Genomic DNA, 10,491 nt, shown 5'->3' with positions numbered 1-10,491 from the left:
GCTGCCCATTGCATTAGAGGTTCTCATGGCGGCTTTACTTTCATACACTATAACATTTTTGCAATTTCAAGTTTCTCAACTGCTCAAGAAATTCACCATAAAAAATTTTTCCTGGGCTTCTATTCCTGGTATCTTTAGGAGAATAGGGAACAAGGGAAGGAAAGGTGAACATAGATGTTTACTCTGGGGGCTTTGACCAACAGCTTCCTTCCTCTGCTGACAGACTTCTTAACTTGTAAGACAGGGAAACCTCAGGCTTTGATCTTTCACATTTTCAGTCCTGTAAGTCTGAACCTTGCTCATTCATTTATCCACTTCAGCAAGCCTGTCACAGGTCAGTGATCTTTTCTCTTTCATTTCTACCTTGGGTCACTTTGTTCTGCTACTGTTTTATTTCCTGATGACACCTGGGTGCCTAGATACCAGACAACACCAATGCTTATCAGCAAGGGGTGTATATTTGGGGAAGTACAAAAGGTTCAGAGAAGGTTCCATTTCCAAAACAACAACAACAACAACAAAAAATTTCTACTTGAGTTTATCATTGGCAGGCTGAATCAAATGTGCATGTTGGTGTGGCCCTGGGTTTGAATGGCTTATTTACTTCTCCTTGGCATGATGGGAACCTGAGGACAATAGTTTGATTCAACTGGAGTTTTTCAGGGTTTGCTCTACTGTTTTCTTCTTTCTGGGGATTTTATCTCTCTCTCTCTCTCTCTCTCTCTCTCTCTCTCTCTCTCTCTCTCTCTCTCCTTGTGGTTTTTTTTTTTTTTTTTTTTTTTTTTTTTTTTTTTTTTTGATGTGCAAGGCCAGCTAAGTCCTCCATGCATTTCTGGAAAACTAAAACTCCATATCTAAGCCTGTTGAACCTCTTGTCACACAAGCATTTGAAAGAATGATACTTAAGGGAAATAGAAAATGACACTTTCCCCCTCGTCTTTTGAAGACGAAATGATCCACCCCCCTTCAATTCTACCAAGAGATTCCCAGCTCATTTTCCCTAGCATGAGCTTTAAAGTGAAAAAAAAAAAAAACTCATCAAACATCTTTCCCTCTGAGACAATGTCATCAGAGTTCAAAGGATGCAACAGCCCTGCAAACTGCTGTCTTGTTCCAGCGATAAGGGCTTGGCTTTCATTTTACGTTTGATTCCAAGAAAATCAAATCTGTTTTTATGTACACTATGACTATAACTAAATCAGGAAATTAGGAGAAATAATCTATTTTTTGCAGCCAGCTTGGGGGGGGGCTCCCCTTTTTTCATCTTGCCTTGCCTCTTCAGCTCGGTTGTATTTCACTCTCTGGAAGGCTTGAATATTCAAAATGAAAACATACTTTTGCCTCCATGTAATGAAGAAAACCACTGCAGCTCTGGGAAATAATGCTGTCTCCCTTCTGTAGTGAGCTCTTTTAAAACCTTCGCTGGCTAAGAAATGAAGAGCAACTCTTACTTGCCTGTACAATTCTCAAATCTAGTCAAAACTCCTACACCAAAATGAGCAGAAGTTACACACACTGAAATTCCAGTGCCACTGACCTGCTGAATTAGGGTTCTTTGGACTCATTATTTCAAGAAGACATCTGTTGATCAGCTGTTTTCATCCCAGCATATGAGACTATATGAGCTGTACCAGGCAGACTTCAGCCCAGTCAAAGGGTTTTAGGTTTGAATTGCATACATTGGAGCTAGCTAACCCTCATAGTCAAGTTCACTAATGGTCAGTCAGACATGAAAATGTCATGGATTCCTTTATTTCCTCCAAAGTAAAGACATGGAGTGATTGTCAATAGTTTTTCATGGTAAATAGTTTTTCATATTGTTTGTCTGCTTTTGAGGTTTTTTTTTTTTTTTTTTTTTTGCTGTGGGACAAGATGCCTGAGAACGATTCAGGGAAGACCGTGTGGGACTTGGGATGCCTGAGGTTTTGATCTGTGGTCCCTCAGCTCCTCAGCTCTGTTGCAGAATTCTTGTCCAGTGGCGAGGCAGAGAGCCATGGTCAGAGCACATGGCTACTCACATCCTGGTCTAGCGGGTGGCACGTAGGGAACTAAGAGGGACTGAAGACAGACTTTATGTTCGCAGTCACCAGTTCATGGTCATCACACAGTAGCTGCGTGGCCCTTGTCCACATCCACAGGGTCTAGCACTTCTCAGATACTCAAGTCTGAACCTTGAAATTGAAGGCAAACGTCAATATTGAAGTAAACTAAAGTTAAAGGACTAACTTTAAACCTGGAAATATAAACTTTCACAAAGCCGATGTGCTGACAATAATTTCATATTGGATCAAAGATGTCTAGATGCTTGACTTCAAATATCTTATTTTTGGATTTAGTAATGTTTATGCTATGAGCATCTTAATGAAATATTACTGGGTACAGCTACAAGGAAGAAACTTGACTCTTCCACTCTCTAGCATGGCCCCCTTCCTTAATAAATTATATTAAAAACCCTCAGTCAGTGACAGGCAGGACCACACAGGGAGGCCAGTGTAGTCAGCAGCAGGAGCCACTTCTGTTGTGCCTTCTATTACTCTCCTGCCTTTCATCCCCCATGTATGGAATCAGATGTTTGTAACATCGTAACAGAGGAATTAAAAAATACAAAAGGAAAACCAATACCAAACCCACTACATGGTCAGAATCTATCAGGTTCACCACCTATGTGTCCCAGGGTGGCCAGAGTGTCATCAGTAAGCAGGTACAGAGGATGTGTAAAAGTCGAGCTGCTCTTTTGTGTGGTATTTTTAGTTCCCCTCCCATCCTCCTTATCATGGATTAATTATACTGGGAGAATTATTTCCCAGGGTTCCTATCACTTGCTTTCAGCAAATATTCCTTGAGTACTTGCCGCCTATGAAGCCATATTTTATCCAAGGCTCTAACTTTGTAGTCGGTGGTTTTTATTTGCCCTCTGGAGGCCTGCATGCCCACAGGGGTTCCCTCGGCTGCTCCACACCTCTCTTCTCTGCATGTCTTCTGTCCAGTGTCCAGAGCCTGCACTATAATGACTCTCCTCACTTGCCCCTCTTGTTCACTGTGTAACACTCATGCTTTTTCTCCTCCTCCTATTTGTCCTCCTCCTCCTCCTCCTCCTCCTCCTCCTTTCCATGTTCTACATCACTTTACCTATTTTCTATTTCTTCATTTCATTTTTTCAGTCTGCTTGTACAGTGTATCCTCAGCCTCTTTAAGCCCATGTGTAGTGTACAGGTCAGTCCCAGTTTTAAGTCGCTCAAATGGAATAATGTTTTAAAGCTCAATTTTAAAGAACAGAGAACATTGAAGAATAGCAGCTCAGATTACTTTAATGACCCTTAGTGGATATCAAGTGTGGACAGAATTGTAGACATATTTAAGAAAACCATGTAAGGCTGGTCCACAGTTATTCCCCAATAAAGGTAACGTTCTACTTCTTGTACAAAAGAAAACCCAAAGTACCAGTGGTGTCGACATATGAATAGTGTGTGTGTGTGTGTGTAAAGAGGAATATAAACGTAGGCTATGGCTAACACTGACAGAGTGAACTAGGGACTCAGAATAGCAAATATCTACTTAGCTAAGAACCTTTCATCTTGTCCCTCATTGCCTCAAAATAGTTGCCATGCCTCCTGCCTTCAGGTATGAACTCCTCAACAAATACCAGGCACATAATCAAATGAACACTTTCAAATGTCCCACACTGACAATTTTGCTTTTGTCTTTGGAGCCCCAAAATGTGTCACTTCAAGATGGGCCCATCGACAGCTCAAAAGAAAAAGGAAATCTTATTATATAGAGAGGTGAAATAATGATGAGGTCACCGGGCCTCCCCAGAATAAAAGATTAGGTAAGATTTAACCTTCCTAACGCATTAATGAACTTACATTACTCTTAAATAATGTAATTGTTTTACGTTACAGATAAGAAAATCTACGAATATTACACAAAGTCTATTGTCAACCACAGGCAAATTAAACCTGCATAACAAATGAGAACCTAACTCTGCTTGTCTAGTGTATGCAAATTTATTCATATAGACATGTAGATGTATTGATATATGTGCATGAAATTGATATATGTGCATGAAGTCACACACACACACACACACACACACACACACACACACACACACACACACATTGTGAAAGTAAAGTGAAGTCAAATGAGGCGGGTGTGACTCAAGGCTGTTCCAGACACTAGACCCTCCTCATTGATAGTAGTGTGTGGCGATCTATGTTGACAAGCTCTTCTAGTACATAAGTTGCAGGTACATTGCCACCTAACAATTCAGGGGCTTAGCCTCAGAGTTACATTTGAGACAACAGAAATGATATATAGTGGTGGGAAAGACTACATGTGAAACCATACCAGACTCCTTCCGAATACGGAGCTGCAGGCAGGTACCCTAACCCCACCAAGTTCTGTCTACTCTCATCTCTTTATCTTAACTGTATGGCTTTATGGATCATCTGGAGCCTCTGAACCCTGCCTCTGTTTCATTGATTTCTTGATTTCTAGAACAAAATCCTTCAAAGATAAGAAAGATCGTATGCAAACGTTAATGCATCAGGGAAATCGAGGAATGATGGCCATGAGGAGACTAAAGAAATGTCCCAGCAGCAAAGTCTGCAAATCTACCAGAACAGCCAAGCTCCCGTCAGTTTTCTTTGTGATTTGGCTCCACCTTGTGGCCGCTACAGGAGTCAGCGTAAATACTAATGGACCTTTCTGGGGTTTTGCTTAATTGAAATGCAGAGGCAGCTCTCAAAAGCCTCAGTCATGTGGCTCTGCAGTAGACTGGCACCTAGCTCGGTTTATCGGCCAAATATGGTGACATTTGAGTGGGAAGAGCACCGGAATTGAAAAGGTAGATACTGCACTTAACGCAGCAGCTAAACTTAGCAACAGTGTAGGTGTAGGAATAGTCCCAGCAGCTGACCATGCTCCAGACTCACGGATAGGACACAGACAAGAAGTCACTCTTCTTGCATCGTATGGTCCCCAAATTAAGAGGACTTTAAGTTGAGTGATCGTAGGTTGAGCAAATGTGACCATGATTGAAAAAAATAGCTTTCAAGAATTAAGAGGAATTAGAGATCATGAATAGACGTGTGTTGTCTGTCTGTTAATGTTTCCATGTGTAATTTCATTGACTCGTGTGTAAGATCAGTGCGATCTCTCAATGGATTTGAAATTGTCCCAGTTGTGGTTAAAACTTGCTTATCAGTGCTCTGACGTTCAGGGTTGTGGTTTTGGGGAAGGATTGGGAACAAGAGGGTTAAGTCACCGACTCTCATCATCTTATGGACTCTTGGGAGAGGATTGTAACTTAGTAGGTAGGACTTGATTTGTTCAGGATTCCGAAAATATTGCAGTCTATTTGGAAAATAAAGGAGGGTGAAGCATTAATTTTCCAGGTCTGTGATAGCCTCTTATGCATTCAGACAGAGAAAGGTCAAACTATTTTGATATATTTTGCCAAGGTCTTCTAGCAGTATTCTGGCCCCATCAGTTTCTGCCAATGTCTAATCTGGAGTGGGGGTTGGTTTTTACAGAAAGAAGTTTAGAAAAGGGACACTAACAAACCAAAAATTGAGTCCCAGAAAATAGAAACAAGAACCCAGGAATCAATTAGCTTGGTTGAATGGAGCAAATTCAACCTCAAAATGAAGATGTACCAAACAAATCTCTCCTGAACTTAGGCCAGAATCTCCTTAATTTAGCTCAGCAGAAGTTGAAGCGGAATTAAACTCAAGTCAAGCAGAATTAAACTTTGAAAAGATAGAAACTAAGCATCCATGGATTAGAGAGACAGCGAACACCAACCCCCAAGCTCTGAAGTACTTCATTCACAGTGAGCTATAATGCTTTATAGAAATATTGACTAATGTTATAATTAGGTCATAAACTAATTTTACTAGCTTTTTTTTTTTTAATTGAGAAACTTGGAAAGAAAGCCCCTGGCCTGACCTCTCCAGTGTGGACTTATAATTGGCTGGAGACTGTCCTATCACTGGAGGGTGCTTCATAGTCACTGTGTCTACTCTAACTTGTTAGAAACCTGACCTCATACCTGTGCTGTTCTCTGGAACCTGAGTGCCTTTCTTGTTTTTATTTATTCTAGAATCTAGCTCCTTTGTATCACACTCCCCTTTGTAATGTGGTCCTGAACCCCTAATAACATTGGCAGAAGAAAGGCAGTTTAATATTCAAGAAATGAAAGTACTTTGGGCATCAATCCTTCATCACCAAATACACTGGATATATTTATGAAGTTTCAAACGCCAGATCTGTTTTGCTTTTAGCATTTGCTTATGGATTAGGTCATGGCTGAAACTGAATGCAAAGACAAAGAGAGCTTGTATACCTCGTTATCACATTCTCAGCTTGATATAAATGTCAGAGGAAAAAACAAAATCTGATGTGTTCTCTACTGGTGAAATAATGAACTGTTATTACGTGAGACTGAGATCACCACATTTCCATTCTGCAGTGCTAGGAAGTGAAACCAGGGCCTTGTGCATGCTAGGCAAGCATTGAGCTGCTGAGCTACCACCCAGGCCAAATATTTCATCCTAAAACAAAAATAATTATGTCATTTGTTTGTTGTGCGAATGTAATACTTACACTCTTCTTGTAGTCACTGGGAAGAGTGTGACCCAGTCTCTAGTTCAGACTTAGGTCACAGTGGCATAGGCTCCAAGTAGTCTTGGAGATAATGTGTTTTAGCCACTAGAGTTCCTTCTCTTCCCCCCAGCAAATTATCACACCATAAGTTTCCATTTTCCCCAGTGTCGTTTCTGCTGTAATAATAGCTTGAGGATTTAAATCCTGTGATGTTATTGTGACTTCAAAGCCTTAAAACTGCAACTGAATGAGGCAGTTCATCTGTCATTATTCAAATATAAAGCAATTATGATGAAATAAAGATAAAATTCCATTGAGAAATACCCCAATCAATTTTCACTTATATTTAACCAGAAACATAAAACAATGCATAGAATAGTAAGTTTAGGTAATAAAATTGAAGAATAAAAAGCACAAATTACAGGTCTATAACTGGGGCATAGTGGTGGCTTCAGGGCATGTAAATAAAAGATGTCACCAATATTGAGTGCAAGTTTGTTTGCTTCATAAAGATAACACAAACAAAACCCTCGGAGCAGAACAGAATCTACTCGTACCTGGTCAAGCAGTGCTCACACTTGTCACTCACTTGAATTGTTTCATAGATAACTGCTCACACATCGAATGCCAGCTAGCCAAGAGACACTGCAAGGAACTTACTTGATTGTGCATCTTTTCAGTAAGGAGAATGCTACATTAAAAGCTGAACTTTTCATGCTGGCTGAGACCTTTCCATCTCCTCATTTATGTCAGCTCACTGTTTTATAACTTTTTTATCTGTTAGAGTTAACTTGAGCATTTCCTGCTTAATCTGCATTTCAATACTCATTTAAATTAATTCAGTTGATCCAAAATGCCACCCAATAGAGCATTATAGCTCAGAAAGTAGCTAGAAATAGAACAGCAGTGTGACATCACGACATATAAGAATTTCAGAAATATGACTTATCCTCACTATTCCTCCATTCATTCTGCACGATTTTATCACAAACAGTTCTCATTAATCACGTTGCTTTTTCATGATGTCCAAGCTCAGATAAGCACAATGCCTTGCTTTCAGTTATGGTAGTTTATTATTTGTTTATATTTTCTTTACAAAAATCAATTTAAATATAGAAAGAGTTTGAATGTGTGATTCGCCTATCTAAGGTTTTCTACTCTGAAGAATGTAGGGGCTGAGTGAGTTTGCTTTCCTAGTTGCAGATGTTCTAGGAATGGCAAGCCTATTCCTGATCTCTGTCGATCAGCTGGTAGATGAGGACTCCATACATGAATGAAGGTGAAAGCAGGGTGCAAAATCGCAATGGCAACACAAATTAGGAGTTCTTTTGATAGGAGCACATTCAGGTATGTCAGATAAGCTTGCTGGAAGAGATGACGTCTACACTCAAAAGAAAAGTCTCTTTAGCAAGTGAAGACTTAAATGAGACATGAAGAATGACTGGAGAATAATCAGGGGGCAGTGTCCCGGAGGCCATAGAATAAGCAAGACATGGTTAGTGCAACAAAGCAAGAGAAGGTCTTGCTAAGCCTTGCTGAAGGACAGATGGGAGGAAGAATTCAGTGGTAAAGTATGAGGCTTCAGAGGGTATCAGAGGGTCCTTTGTCCCCAGTTTCTTGGAAATAAAGATAGTTGCCAAAGGAACCCACTGAACCTAATCTTCTTTTAAAGAGACTGTAGCCTATTGTACTGTAAGGTACCTAAAGGATAGGTGAACATCGATAGAACAATGCATAAGATGCACTTTTACCAATCCAAATGACTCCAAGAGCCCATGCTCTGCTGGGCGAGCCAGCTGATCAGCTCTTCTTCTGTTTTGAACTGAACTATAGTTCCATCAATTGGGAGGGAGAAAAATTATTCACATTTTGTCGATGTAAGATTACAAAACCAATGCGATGTAACCATTGGTTGACTCTGGGTTCTTGTAGGGAGGGTTCTGTCAACGAGTGGTTCTAAGTACTAGGTGTAAGACGGTGGGTAAACGATGGGGTGCAAACCGAGACAATGGTAAAGTGAGGCAAGGTTCGTTTAAGATGTGGAGAAGACAGTGAGTTCGTTTCTGTTGTAGATGTTGTTGTTCTCTTTTCTAATTTATTTTTTATTGTTTATTTTATTTATTTACATTTCAAATGTTATCCCCCTTCCCAGATTCCCCTCTGCCAACCCCCATCCCATCCCTGATCCCCCCTGCTTCTATGAGGGTGCTTCCCCAACAACCCACCCCCTCCCACCTCACTGCCCTAGCATTCCCATACATTGTGGCATTGACTCTCCACAGGATCTTCCCTCCCACTGATGTCAGACAAGGCCATCCTCAGCTACATATGCAGCTGAAGCCATGGGTCCCTCCATGTGTACTCTTTGGTTGGTGGTTTAGTTCCTGGGAGCTCTGGGGACACGTGGAGAATAGGATGGAAGTGAAGCTCCTCTATAGATCTGTGCAGGGAGGAGGTGAGTAGCATCCCAGATCAGGCCTGAAGACTTCCTGGGTGACAGGTGTTTGAAGGCAGGCACACTAAAAGTAGGATGCGGTGCGCTGAAATCAGCACACCTTTTAATTTTCCAAAATCTTTGCTACAATATAAGGATATCACCCTTAAATCAACTTGGAGGGGGCTCCAGGCACTTTGTTAAAGGGACTTAGTAAAAATACACAGCAGAGAGTACGAAATAATTTTAATAATGAGTGGCTTTCTGTATGTACTTCATGATCAAGGGGAGGACTCCTTTTATTAGGGAAATCAGACACATTAGGCTCCAAAGTCTGTCCTGGTGCTGATTTGATCTTTTTTTTTTTTTTTTTTTTTTTTTTTTTTTTTTTTTTTTTTTTTCTTTGACAAGCCCGTTAACTTCTTTAGTGTTACAACAACCGTAATAGATGGTGGCAATATGGCCTCTCTTGCTGGGTTACTGCAAGGCTTGAATAATAAAGTGGGCTAAAGGCCTGGTGAATTGAAGGGCTAATGCCGAGTGCTAGATGGAACCAAAAAATTGTCCATTGTGTGGCAAAACTAGGATCAATCAACACATGAGTTTTAAAGATTTTATTTTTCTCCCTCCATAGACTACCACGTGTGTGTAAGGACTAAACGGCCCAAACCCATTTACCACATTAACATAAAAGTAATTTCGTTAATGCCGACTTCATGTCTAGCGTGACGTCGGATGTTTCCCAGAAACCATACGCAATACAAACACATGTCCCGGTTTCAAAGAGTCTAGCAATATGATTCCTACAAGAGTGGAAGAGCAAATAACAATAAAAAGGCTATTTGTGAGCATGAAAAATGTTTTTTGAAGGGATGGGGAAACGAATGGTGGACCACCTCTCCACGCGGATGTGCATGTGGCAGCTCAGACTGATCACTGCTCTCCGGTTTGCCTGGAGCACTTAGGGTGTAAGATTCCTTCTTTATTAAGTCATTGCTCATACAGAAGGGGTTAAGAGCCAGCCATGTTGTGCTGCAGCCAGCCTTTGAATTTCAACTCCGTCAGTAGCAGCAGCTTCACCCCTGGACACATCGCTTATGCTTTGGAACTCGGGCTGTGAAGTGAGATTTCTATTACCTGTCACACCACATTGGTTCGTGGTGTAAAGGATGATGCCCCTTACATGGTTTCTGACCTACAACAAAACTCAACAGAAAGAGCCGTTGGTGTGCTAAGTAAAAAATAATCTCTCTGCTGCACAAAAAATTTATAAACAGTGAATTAAAGGTTCACAATGTAGTCATGGTTTGGATAATATTTTGTGGCTAAAACAAAATATTTGATAGTATTGCTTCCAAATAATTTTAGGAACATATGATTAGTCCTATGAAAATGATTCAAATGACAATAATTTTAAAATGAAGGGTTCTGTCGGATCCCGTGTGCAG

Source organism: Arvicanthis niloticus, chromosome 2, assembly GCF_011762505.2.
Source record: "Arvicanthis niloticus isolate mArvNil1 chromosome 2, mArvNil1.pat.X, whole genome shotgun sequence".
Classification (NCBI taxonomy): domain Eukaryota; kingdom Metazoa; phylum Chordata; class Mammalia; order Rodentia; family Muridae; genus Arvicanthis; species Arvicanthis niloticus.
The sequence above is the reverse complement of the archived record's forward strand: the minus strand, read 5'-3'. Positions refer to the sequence as shown.